Source organism: Halichoerus grypus, chromosome 5 (genome assembly GCF_964656455.1).
Source record: "Halichoerus grypus chromosome 5, mHalGry1.hap1.1, whole genome shotgun sequence".
Lineage (NCBI taxonomy): Eukaryota > Metazoa > Chordata > Mammalia > Carnivora > Phocidae > Halichoerus > Halichoerus grypus.
This window is the reverse complement of record NC_135716.1, coordinates 137,312,098-137,325,314: the sequence shown is the minus strand read 5'-3', so window position 1 is coordinate 137,325,314 and position 13,217 is coordinate 137,312,098. Positions and strand designations below refer to the sequence as shown.

Sequence of the window (13,217 nt, the reverse complement as noted above, 5' to 3'; positions counted from 1 at the left end):
CCCAGAGATCCAAGAAGGCACCTGGCAGGGTCATCGCTGGGAATGAGACACCACTGCAGCCTCACCCAACACAGAGGCATTTGCCTGAAGAGCAGAACTCATGAAAGATGGAGAGACAGGGGAGGAGGGACAAGCAGCTGTAAGCTGATTTTTTTCTTGAGTTTTGGCTGCTTTCTTGCCTTTCTTCCCCACATTTATCAGTCCAGCCCTGGGGCAAGCTCCCATCCTCACCCCCAGTGTGTAGGGAACACCCTCCTATGTGGGCCTGATCCTTATGAATGCATATTTAGGAAATGTTTTCTCTTTCTCAGTCTCACGTGGATGGAATGTTTCGATGGTCCAGGCACTTGGGAAGCGATCCGTGTTTCCTGAGGGCTGCAGGTATTTTCTTCCCTAACTTCATTTCCAGCCTGCTTCCTTCTAGATGAATCTACTGAACATATTCAGGCTCACATGGAGGAGGAAGCTTTCTGAGGAAAGGGCAGGCAGCCTGCAAACTCCAGCTGGAGAACTGTTTGCGGTAACTCTATTTTTAATATACATTGCTGACCCTAATGATGGTCTATTGAGATGAGGGCAAGAAATGTCTGATCAAGTGGAGATTAATTTTTGACTGTGTCGCCCAGAATGCATGAAAATGCACTCCTTTTTCTATTTAGACTCCCAGGATGCTTTGATTGATTGACTAGTTTACAAATGAAGGTGATAAAATTAGGTTGAAGACCACATACATTTCTTAAAATGAGGCTGGCTGGTCGTGGAGACAATGAGGTTTGGACAGATTGTATTGCTGGTTTAGGCAATCTTCTGAGCATGTCAAGATTTATAGACCTGTACTGTAATGTTACAATTGCAGCTCACTGATATAGGTTTCTTTTCAAATTCTTTCCCATTTTATTTGAAAAAGGCCATTAGAGAGTTATAGACTATTGAAAAAGCTTTTTCTTTGCTAACCCTTAATAAACTCTTCCAAACAAGGACTACTGCATTTTTATATTAAATTTAGACCAAAATCTATAAAACATGCTATCCCAGGTTGGATAATTTGATTATTATTATCTAAATGGAGTTATGGTTCATATTGGTTTGCAGTAATGTACATAGTAAATAAAATGTAAGTTGAGATTTGTATAAGATCACAGGACACTGGGTTTTCTTTCTGTCGTCTTTTTTTTTTTTTTTCTGTGAGCCCTTCTTTGAGAAATCTCAGCCAATTTTCCCTGAGATGAGAAATTAAAAAAAAAAAGAAAAAAGAGGGCCCAGCGGTGAAATTAATGCTGCATTGTACTAAAAACAAATTGCTATTAATATTTACTTGTTCTCATCATAATAGAGGCAAGCTACAAATGTCTTAGGAGTTACCCAACTAATAAGATTTACCAAGGGAACCAAAAAGCATGAGAAAATACTCAGCAGAATTAGAAACAATTATTCCATTGTAAGTTATGATGTGAGAAATAATAGATGAGATTCTGAAGTTATTTATGAATTAGTCAATTCTGTTTCATACATTTTTGCCATCAAAATAACTTATGAAATCATTTTCCAGGCCCATAGCATTTTATGAGAGCTCTGCACTCAGTTAAAGATTTTCTTCTAGGGCTTTCTGCAGCTACTCTGAATTCTTTGGTGATGCCCAGATTTTTTTTTTTAAAGGTTTTATTTTTTTTTTTAAGATTTTATTTATTTATTTGACAGAGAGAGACACAGTGAGAGAGGGAATACAAGCAGGAGGAGTGGGAGAAGCAGGCTTCCCGCAGAGTGGGGAGCCCGATGCGGGGCTCGATCCCAGGACCCTGCGATCATGACCTGAGCCGAAGGCAGACGCTTAACGACTGAGCCACCCAGGTGCCCGGTGATGCCCAGATTTTGACCTAAGTTTTCCACTGTGAGGACAACCTACTGGCTGTGTCGGAAACTTCCCTGAGGCCTCCATGCTGGGGTTGCACAGCAAAGGCAGAGATTCTTGGGAGTTTTTCAGTTTAGCAGGAGGGCCCCTAAGACAGTTGAGAGTGTCAGACAAGGTGATACGGGTGAGGGGCTCGGCCTGGAACCTGACACTCAGTAGGCACTCAGAGATCATGACAATTATCATCATGACTAATACTACTTTTGCTACGCCTCCTGTTTCTATGGGCAGGATAAGCACGATGCAAGTCCGAAAATCTAGTTTAGATTGTTGCTAACATGCTATACGACCTGGAGCGAATCCCTTAGAATCTCTGTTCCTCTCTCCTTGGGACGCCAGCTACTTCTAGGGGCTGTTTTCTCCAAGGTAACATAGAGTGACAGATGGAAAAGCTCTTTGAGACGTTCAGGGTGATGTAGGAACATCAGTAATTATTTTTAATCATTACGAGGTGCCTGCTCTCTGGCCTTTTGAAAAGTGGAAAGTGGACCACAGTGAACAGTCAGTAAGTGTGGGGGACCTTCTCCAGCCACTAAGGGCAGTTTACAAGGGGGTTGCCAGTGTGAGTGAAAGGATTTAAGGGGGCTTGGGGTCAAGTGGTTTGAAGAACCCAGCAAAGCACCAGACTGCTGCCACTGATTTAGTTTAGAAGTGGATGAACTTTGAAATGCAGAACATCATTTCTGCAGAAGGTCATCATATTTCTTGATGATTTACACGGTGAAGTCTGAAACTGTGCTGGGTTCATTTTAGATCCTCCAGTGCCAAGAGAAAATATGCTGATGGCAGGAATAGTGCCTGGGTGGCGGGTAAAGACTCTGAGTGCCAGAAGAAATGGCAGAAATGGACCGAGTCGGTTTCAGTGAAGATGCTGATGGAATCCGAGGGCCTTCTCCATCCCTTTCCGGGAGACTTTGCGGTTTGGGATTTTATATACAAGATTGCCTCAACTGACTTTTATCTTCATGCAGCAAAGCACCTCTCAGTACTGTTTGTTCAGACTGCAGCTGGGAGATGGGATGTAACTTCCCTTTAGGAAGAAGTCCTGTGTATTGTCTCTCACCCAGGAGGCCCCACATGAAGCCCCCCTCCCCCTCCACCCCGGCTTCAAGAAGTGGCCTGCAGTCTAATTGCAGGAAAGAAATTTAAAAATCTGACTCTAGGTTGCTACATCTCAAATATACTCATATATTAATACTTCAAGTGTTCAAAAGCAGTGTTGATTTTCTCAGTGAATTCTGTCATTTAATTAAATAGGTCATTTGTGTATAAGAATATACATTTTTTTCTTTTTCATTTTGAGTGAAAAAAAGAAAGATGTAGGCTGTATACATTTTAATTTTTCACGAACTGACTCTCATGGAAAAAATGATTGCCCATCTCACTGCAGGGTAGACAAAGTAGAAGCTCAGCCAGCAGAGAAAATCATACTGAGTGGGTGGGGACTAAGTCCAGGCATCCAGTGGCAGCAAAGCTGACAGACTGAAGTCTCTCAAGATGTAGGTGGGATAGAGACAGAGGCTCATCTGCACCAAAGGGGTCCTCCTAACAATTGTCTCATGAGGCACATTTAATGAGGTGGCTGCCATGTTCCTCATGATGGAGGAAAGTCCGTGTTTCTTGCCTTCCCATCACCCTTCTGATGCCCTGCAACGTACACAGCGACATCAGTTGCAGTGACAAGAGACACAGTCCATTCCGCTCTGGCGTGATGTCATTAGCCTATTGGTAATCTTTCTAAATGTTTGCCAGAAGGATATGAAATCTTAGCAACAGAGGCACTTAAAGGTTTGGATAAGTTTGAAACACAGCAATTTTTCAATCTTATAAACCAACCAATCCAGGGGCCTGTTAGTCTACAAGTGTCTGCCATCTTTCTCATGGTGTCAGAGAAAATCGAGTGACGGATCACTTTTTGGTGTCACTGCTCGAGACCGGTGACAATCAGTGAAATGATTGTGTCTGCCTCTACACATATCTGTAATTGATTGCCTAAACCCTACGACTCTCTTTTCCAGTTGATATGATGGAACATTGGAGTGAAATCACTCTCGATGAGGAGGAGCCAGGTCCATTTGTTATTTACTTCCCTGCCTGCTTCTTTCTCCCCATCCAGTGCCAATTGTCCCCCAAGAGCACATTATGGTAATCAGCCGGAATGTATGTATAGGAATCAATCAAGGTGAGAGCCGTCGCAAGAGTTATGACATTACAAAGTCTGTTTGTAACTTTTGATTTATGGAAGATTTTCCATTTTATAAATTGGGAGTGAGGCATGTTGGGATGGCTTAACCCTTGAATTCCCCTACAAAGAAAATCCACCAGGCATTAAAGCTAATAGAGAACAAGGCATTTTAATTATCTAGTGCCTGGAGCCAATCGGAGTTGTTGCATGTTTGGCTTGTGACTCTGGATACATCCTCCCACTCTCTCAACACGTTCCTTATTCTTTCTACAAAGGAAAACTGTCTTCGTTTCTGGAGAGTAAAGACATGCGATATATTTCCATGAAGAACTGACACCGACACACAGTGATTTCTTCCACCAGGAGCCTGAGAAGCAACCATGCCGTAGTAGCAATCCTGGGGAGCCCCCCTGTTCTGATCATCACGCACAGAGAGGGTGACTTGGGGAAAGGACGTCAACTCTGAGGCCCACAAGATACATGACATCCTAGTCCCATCCCTTGTAATTCCTTACAGAGTTGCTGAAGGCCAGGGCAAAGCCAGGTTCGAGCTATTTTCCCCAAATGGACAAAGCAATGTATAGTGTTTTATTATTAATAACTCTGCTTGTTGAGGCTTGGCAGGTGTTAGAGTCATAGCTTTCAAGGCGGCAGGAAACAAAACACTGTTGCCAGCTGATCATATTAAAATTGAGACCTTCTTGTTCATCTTGTGCATCAGTCATTACCACCATCTCACAAAGTATGCTGAGCTAGTAATAGTAGTCCCATTTTTCAGATGCGGTAACAGAGCCAAAAAGATGAAATACATTCGTCTGAGAACATACCACTGGTTAGTAATAGCTCAGAGTGGAGGCCAGGCCTGGTCTAGGGCTTTTTCAATGAACTGAATTTAATTTCTATTTGGGATGCCCACCACGTGCAGGACACAGTGCTAGATGTGCTTCCTTCTTGCCCCAATTTCTGGAGGCCAACCATCCCTCAAGGCATCTGGGGCCACCCAACTGTGCACTTTAGGTTCTGTCATTCTGACCCGGTAGCTCGCTGGCCCCCTTCACAGAACCAGTCTCTGCACTGCTGTGCACTGTGATTGGTTCGCCCTGGCATGCTCATGACTGACGTGGAAGACATGGTTTCCTCTGGTGGAGAATGAGCTCAGGGAAGGAAAATATTTGTCCTGTTCCAAGGTCACTGGGAGGCCCTTCCTTCAATCTGCTTTTTGCTTGGCAATCTTACCACATTATTTTGTGTTGAACTAAAGTTCTGTTTCTTTTTTTATTAGCACAGTGGACCTATTCTGCTTAAGCTCCCTTCTTTTCTTAATGTGAATCTTAAAGCTAATAAGAATGCAGATCCCAGCAGACCCACTCTCTCTTATAATCCATTAGGAACATGAGATCGCCGTCTCCGGAAAACTTAAAAAACCATTTAAAAACAAAAAGATGAATAAATGAAAATGTTATGAACCTGGAAATGTTAATTAAGCCATTCTCAAGGAACAGGCTTTCCAGCCCAGATTAAAACATCCCATCACTTTTGAGTAGTTAACATCTTTCTCCTTGAAATAAGTCCAAATTAAGGACAAAATCATTATAAAAAGAAATAGTAAAGAGACCAGAAAATGGTGTTAAGAGTTTGGCTATCGACGGACGTACCCGAGTTAGAGGAAACCACGAAGGCCAAAGCCGTAAAGTGGAGTCTATTTCCAGACGTACTGTAGTTATTGCCAAGCAATCCTCTGGGTACCTTGATGGAGATTCATAGGATGTAGAAGCTCACAGATCATCTTGTTGAATCTTTCCCCCCGCCCTTTTTTTTAGATTAAGGAACTGAGGCCCAGAGAGGGGAAGTCATTTAACAGATCAGAGGCTAGAACCTAAAACAGACTCACAATCTAGTGCTCTTCCCATTGCATAAGCCCTTGAGCAAAATGATTTCGAGACAGTAATAATAATAGCAACAACAACAAGAACATTTTTAAAGGTACCGAATCGATGCCATGTTATCCACAGATGTGTCTCCCAAACTGCCCTTCTTTTCCAGGAAAGAAAGAGAGCAGAGCCTTGTTGTTGGGATATTATTCAGCCAGCAATCTTAACCCTCAGAAACATAGACACAGAGTATAATACTGAGCCCCACAGTAGATGTAACAAAGCCCATGCACTAAATGTCATTCACTCAGCCCCGTGGAAGGTGTCTGCAGTCTCTGCTCAGTATTATTCATTCCATTTGACATACAATTCCAAGCAGATCTGAGGCAGAAAGTTAGTTGGTAGCAGCCTGACAGCAAGAAGAGACAGCTGTCATTTCTTACAGATGGCCATTAGAATTGACAACTGGTAGCCGAACAGTGAGGGGGTGGATGGGAAAACTATAGAACTAGACGTAAGAACTAAAAGTACCGTAATATGGGGCCATTTCATTTCGGGACAAAAAGCACTACAAAAATGTCACCACTGCCAAAGCGCCACGATAATAACTAACAATGATAACTTTGTTGTGGTGAACACCTACTATGTGTGAGGAAGGGTACTGGGTATTTTCATAGATTATTTCTAAACTTTGCAACCCTGCAAGGGAGGTAATGTCATCCTCATTTCATTGATAAGGAAACTGAAGTTAAAAAAATAAAAGTCAAGGGCGCCTGGGTGGCTCAGTCGTTAAGCGTCTGCCTTCGGCTCAGGTCATGATCCCAGGGTCCTGGGATCGAGTCCCACATCGGGCTCCCTTCTCGGCAGGAAGCCTGCTTCTCCCTCTCCCACTCCCCCTGCTTGTGTTCCTGCTCTCGCTCTCTCTGTCTGTCAAATAAATAAATAAAATCTTTAAAAAAAAAAAAAAAAAAAAAAAAAAAGTCAAGAATCATGCCCAGGATCACAAGATGTACGAAAGGCAGAGTGAGGATTTGAACAGGAGAGATCAGAATCCAAAATCTGTGTTCTTTCTTTTGTGCTCTGTGACTCAAATCCATCTTCAAGACCTAGAGCAGGACAGAAAATGAAACATCACATATAATTTCTCTATAAAAGAGAATGAGGAGAACGAACTACATTTTGGAATATCCCAGCCACATATTCTTGCATAGAATATATAAAAGGCACGATAGTTTCTCAATTAATTGGCGTCCTTGATAAGTGAGGTTATTATGAAACATACACAACTTTTGCAGAAAATTTAATCTTTTTTTTGAGTTCGTACATTTAAAAGTGCTCATTGCTCATTAAAGTCCTTCTAAAATGTTCTATATACTTCCCTCTTCTAGCATAGTGTTGAAACCTCTCACATGGGCCTGGACCTCAAGAGCCCGCAGACTGGTTTGGGACACAAACCTGTAAACAATTTGGTGGTAAGAAGGTGTAAACAAAAGTCCTGAGGGAACTGAGAGGAGGAATTAGCTTTGCCTGGCAGATACAATAAGTAAAAATAAATCTCAACTTTAACATAGTCCCTGGCAATAAAACATTTAAAATATTGCATTTTTGTTTTCCAGATGAAAAACAAGCACCTGTCAAGAGTCACTGCAAAACAGCCATCGCTGTAAGTAAGCAACTCCTACAGTAGTTCAGCGTGAGCTTGTGTGGTCATTTAATGACCCATCATTTGGCTTCCCGGAAGTGTATGGAATGGGAGCTGTCTTCCTGTAAAAAAGACAGCAAGCTGATTTGCTGGGCTTAATATGGACTTAAGTGGGGCTTGATATTTTTCTGTCATGTGTGTACATCTTTCTGGATCTTTATAAGAATGTCATGAGTGAAATTACCATTCTTTCTCCTTTGATGTGGAAAAATGGAGCCCAGAGAGGTTAAGTAACTTCCCCAGGTTAACACAGCCGGCCCGTATCCAAATCAGACCTAGAATTCGGGTCTCTTGACTATTGGTACAGTCTCTTTCTAGGATGAGGTGCTGTCTCCTATACAACTTGCCCTGGTTTAACTGTCTGCTTATTCTTCCCTGCACCTACCAAAGTAGCATGCAATTTCTCTGCTTGCATTTGTATACATTTGCATTTGTATGCATCTTGAGGGTTAATAGGGCATACCCTTGTTCAGCTCCATTCCACAGCTCACCTAATTAGAAGACTTTCTAATTCATTCATTCAATTACGTATTTTTGAGCATCTACTACATGCTAAGTACTAGCTAGTCTAGAGACACTGAAGAGCACCCTCCCCTCAAAAAACAAAACAACAAAAAACGCCTTATATTCCAGGAGGAATTCCAGACACATATACAACCATATCTATACAAAAGGAGACTGTGCTAAATGTCAGCTCTAATAGAGGCACAAGCGAAATACTATGGAAGCACAAAAGGGAGATTGATTCTGACTGGTGAGGCGGAAAGACGATGAGAGAGTATCTTGGAACACTTCCTGGAGGACATGACATTCAGATAGACATTCACAATTGAGTACTTTATTTTGTATAGTTCTGGATTAGTCTGCTATTGCTATGATAATGGGGTATAACAAACAACCCCCAAATATCAGTGGTTTATAATAGCAAACATTTATTTCTTGCCTATCCGTCTGTGGGTCTCTGGGGAAGCTCTCCTTTTAAGCTACAGGTCGCTGTTCAGGTAGCTCCATGTGTCTCTCATTTTGGGACCCAGACTGAAGGAGTAACAGCTTTCTTTAGAAAGCATACTCTTTTAATGGTGTAGGGCAAGGGCACAAGAGAGGCTACCCATTTCTTAATGGGAGAAACACGCAATGCCTCGTTTGCCTCTACTTGGAATTGGGACACTGTCACTTCTACACATTTTCCATTGTTCATAAGCAAGTCACATGGCCAAAGTCAATGGATGGAAGAGGGAATATACTTTAGTCTTAGGGAAGCTGGGGAAAAGGCAACGAGAGAAGGAAAAATTGTTAACAAATAATGCAACCTACCTACCACATGTTCTTACTATTTCTTGGGCTTTATCTACTAAATATAAATAAAGACAAGAAACAACAAAACAAGCAAAGAAAAATGCCCTTCTTTCTCTTGACCTCCTGTCCATTCCCAGTGGAAGGGTGGTTGTTTTGAGAGAGGGAAGAGGGAGGTAGGGTGGGTGACTTTCACCTGCACAATGGCTACCCTAACAAGGAGGAGCTCTGTTCGTCTCTTTCACTGTGGGCTCTCCAGCACCCGGCAAATTGCTGGCACAGAGAGAGTACCCAAAACATATTTATTGAATAAATGAACCAGCAAAAGAACAGAACTGTCAAGTTTACTGTTTTGATCACCCCGACCCTAGACTGTGGTTCTGTTTTATTGATAGCTGATACATGTAAGATCTCAGTCACTAAATACTAATTTATTCATATAACATACTATGTAGTCATTAAAAGTGATGTTGTAGAAGAATATGTAATGACTCTATGTTTTGGGAAAATATATCTCATATATACTTGAGTGACTGATTTTCTTTTTTTTGCTCATTTTCATTTTCTAAAGTTTCTATAATAAGCACATATTTATTGTGCATAAAATTATTTTAAAAATAAGATTATATCATTATTTTAAAAATAAGTAATGTCCTGAAATCTCATATGAACAACATATTCTAATTTTTTAAAGTTTTATTTATTTATTATTTAATTTATTTAAGTGTTCTCTACACTCAACATGGGATTTGAACCCATGACTCCAAGATCAAGAGTCAGATGCCCTACTGACTGAGCCAGTCAGGTGCCCCTAACATATTCCAATTTTAGATGCAGTCTGAGAAAGCACCATTGTTTGGAAGGTAACATTTATACTTTTGCCCTTATGCCAAGATGTTATAAAAAGTGAATCCAAGGATGGTAGTCAGTCAATTGAGCTTTGACCTGAGTCTGTGTTTACACAAGAGAAATGTAAAAAAAAAAAATTTTTTTTTTAAAGATTTTATTTATTTGAGAGAGAGAGAGCAAGCGGGAGCGGACGCACCACCGGGGGGCTGGGGGAAGCAGCAGAGGGAGAGGGAGAAGCAGACTCCCTGCTGAGCAGGAAGCCCGATGTAGGGCTCGATTCCAGGACCTGAGATCATCCCAGGACCTGAGATCATCCCAGGACCTGAGATCGTGATCTGATCCGAAGGCAGACGCTCAACTGACTGAGCCACCCAGGCAGCTCTCTTATTTGCCTTAGTATCCTCATTGACTAGCCCTGGCCCTGACATATATGAGGCATGTGTGAGAGAGACTGCAAGTTGTTTACCCCAGTTTCCTTCCTCTTCTCCTGGGACACAGAACTCTTCTGCATTTCCCACCTCCCTTGCAACCATGTGACTGAGCTGGAGCTGGTAGGGTGCAAGCAGAAGTGACATGTGCTATTTCTGGACCAAGGTTTTTAAGAAATGGGTTATGTCCCCCTCCTTACTCTCTTTTCCCTTCTACCAGTTGATGCAGAAAACAACAGTGCTCTAGAGGAGAGCGAGGCCACAGCATGGAAGGAGTCGGGTCCCTGAATTACTACATGGAAGAGAGATGCGTGCTGGCTGGAAATACTAGGGACTACTGTATGAATGAAAATTAAATTTATATTCTATTCGGGTCATAAGTTTTGGTCTATTTGTTACAGTAGCTAGCATTATCCCAACTAATACAGAATTTAATCAGTGATGAATGAATAATACTACTCCTCAATATTACCATACTGTTTTTATTTTTTGAAGATTTTATTTTTACATAATCTCTATACCCAACATAGGGCTCGAACTTACAACTACAAGATCAAGAGTCACATAGCACACTGTTTTTAGTTGGAAGAGAAGGCCGTGCTCTCTGTAGAAGAGTAAAACTATAGCTCTGTTACTTTATGAGAACATTATCATTAAACCAGGGTCTCTTAGCACCTGCCTAAACTAATGCACCACAAGAATCAACTTCACTTTCCCTTGAAGAACATTTAATTTCAAACAGTTGGGTGATTTGTCCAATGTACCACAGTTGATTGGTGGGAGACCCTGGCCCGGGGCCTCCTCAGTCCCAGGTTGTATCAATAAGATAGCAAACAGCTGATTGTTAAATGTTTTTAAAAATTTTTTTTTACATTTGGGGCACCTGGGTGGCTCAGTCGGTTAAGTGTCTGCCTTCGGCTCAGGTCATGACCTCAGGGTCCTGGGATCAAGCCCCACGTCGGGCTCCCTGCTCAGCAGGGAGTCTGCCTCTCCCCTCCTGCCTCTTCTTTCCCCTCCTTCCCCCTGCCCTGTTTGTGCTTTCTCTCTCTCTCCAATAAATATTTAAAAAAAAAAAAGACAAATAAGATACTTTTCCTGCCCTAGAGGAACTCCCCATCTAGTGGGTGAGACTACACTTACCGAAAGAGTGTAGTGTAGAGTGTGCTATCAATGAGAGCAAAGCCATGAAGGCAAGTCAGTGAGAACAGTGTATACACGTAAGGGGAGCAACTAACTCTGCCTGTAATGAAAGGGGGTCATGAAAGATCTTGATTATGTCAGTTCCATAAACGTTTCTTGAGCAACTACGAAGAGCCAGGTACCTATTCTGCGCAGGTTGCTGGAGATACAGATACAATCCTAGCCCTCAGGGGAGATGGATATACGAGCAAATAAATTCAAATAAATAATTACTCATATAACTAGGGAATGGGAGAAGTATAGTACATGCTCGGTGGGTTTAATGCTCTGGATTTGGACTCAGGCATAGTTGGGCTTGAAGTCCAGCTTTAACACTGTCAAGTCATTATGCGACTCTGGGCAAGTTTTCCAACCTCTCGGAGCTCCTCATTTTAAATGAGTTCCTCTTTTTAAAACAGAATAACAACTCCAGCTATGGCAGTATGTAGTCTCAGGAGCCAGAAAGCCTGGCTCTTCCACATACTAACTTTGTGATCTTGGAAATGCATTTAACCGTTCTGCGCTTTACTATCTTCATCTTTAGAACGGGGTGGTTAATAGTACCAAATGCAGTTGGTAGGTATATGTGAATTCAGAGAATGGAAGTGTCTGGCAGATAAAGATTGCTCAATAAGCGTTAGGTCTCATCACTATCTACCTCACAGCTTGAAATGGACCCTATATGAGATTATGTCAGGGCCTGGCCAGCACTGAGTATTCAGTCGATGGTCACAATTATTATTATAAGTGATGAGCTGGAGGTAGGATGACCACAGTGTCCTTAAAAGAAGCTGCTGAGAAATCAGATAGAACAGAATGACTGAGGCAAGTTTCCCTGGCCCGCAGGTTTATTCTTCACCCATCCTAAGACAGAAGAAGCAACAAAGGCTTGCAACGTTTAGAAAGACAGCGCTTTCAGTTTCAGGTAGAAGGCTATTCATTCTCTTATTTGCCTTCTCTGCCTTTTCCATTGGTGAGGGTTTTGAGGATATGCCATAAAGTTTAAGTGAAGGAAGGAAAGCATAAATGATTTGCTCCAGTAAAGCAGGGGGAAGGTCTCCCCAAACACAGCATTCATTGGTAAGAGTTTCCAGAACCTTCCAAAATTCTGTCTCCTTTTATAGCATCCCGCAAGTCCAAAGTAATGAAATAAAGGCATGGTAATAGGTAAACACAATTACAGCACCCGGATAGCTCCTTGGCAGGCAAGGGGTTTTTGAGAGCATTGGCTGGGGTCTCATTTTCCATAATCGAGCCCAGCCCTGCTGTGATCACTATAGTATTATGACCTATGGGGCAAAGACGGTACCATACGTGATATTTCATTTTTGGGTAGCTAGGGGTAGTAATGAACCAGTTGCAGTCAAGTGAATTAATCTCCCCAGCTATTCAAAAACGAAACTTCATGTACAGCAATTTGTTCTTCATTGCCTTTTCCCCCACTGTATCCTTTTCAAATTACTCTTCCTACAGAAAAATGGAGAGAAAGAAAAAGAAAACTCAATGAAAGAAATATTTTAACATTTACAAAATGTTGACATCTTTTCTGATCGTCGATAATAACGGCTCACGCATCCCATAGACATGCAGCTTAGAGTTCTCACTGGTTAGCCTCAGACCTGATTATGAATCTTAAAAAGTGAAATAAATATGCAAAGAGTTGGTATAACATAGATTCCAGAGCCAATTTCATACAGTTTAAATTATCAATCGGTATTTATCCAAACTCCAAGGAGCACCCTAATCAATCTCACTCAGTAGAATTACTCAATTATTGTGCATTTAATAAATAGAAGTTAAT

At 41.8% G+C, this 13,217-nt stretch overlaps 1 long non-coding RNA gene across 2 annotated transcripts; it reads left to right on the top strand.

The window, feature by feature from the left end:
- The first annotated feature begins 7,379 nt into the window (after positions 1-7,379).
- Positions 7,380-10,611, top strand: LOC118535130 (uncharacterized). Of its 2 annotated transcripts, XR_013447577.1 has the most exons (3): positions 7,380-7,437; positions 7,582-7,628; positions 10,458-10,611. It is a non-coding gene; the product is annotated as an uncharacterized LOC118535130 (long non-coding RNA). The 2 variants fall into 2 exon arrangements; XR_004917053.2 differs by having other exon boundaries at positions 7,416-7,628.
- Positions 10,612-13,217: the final 2,606 nt, after the last annotated feature.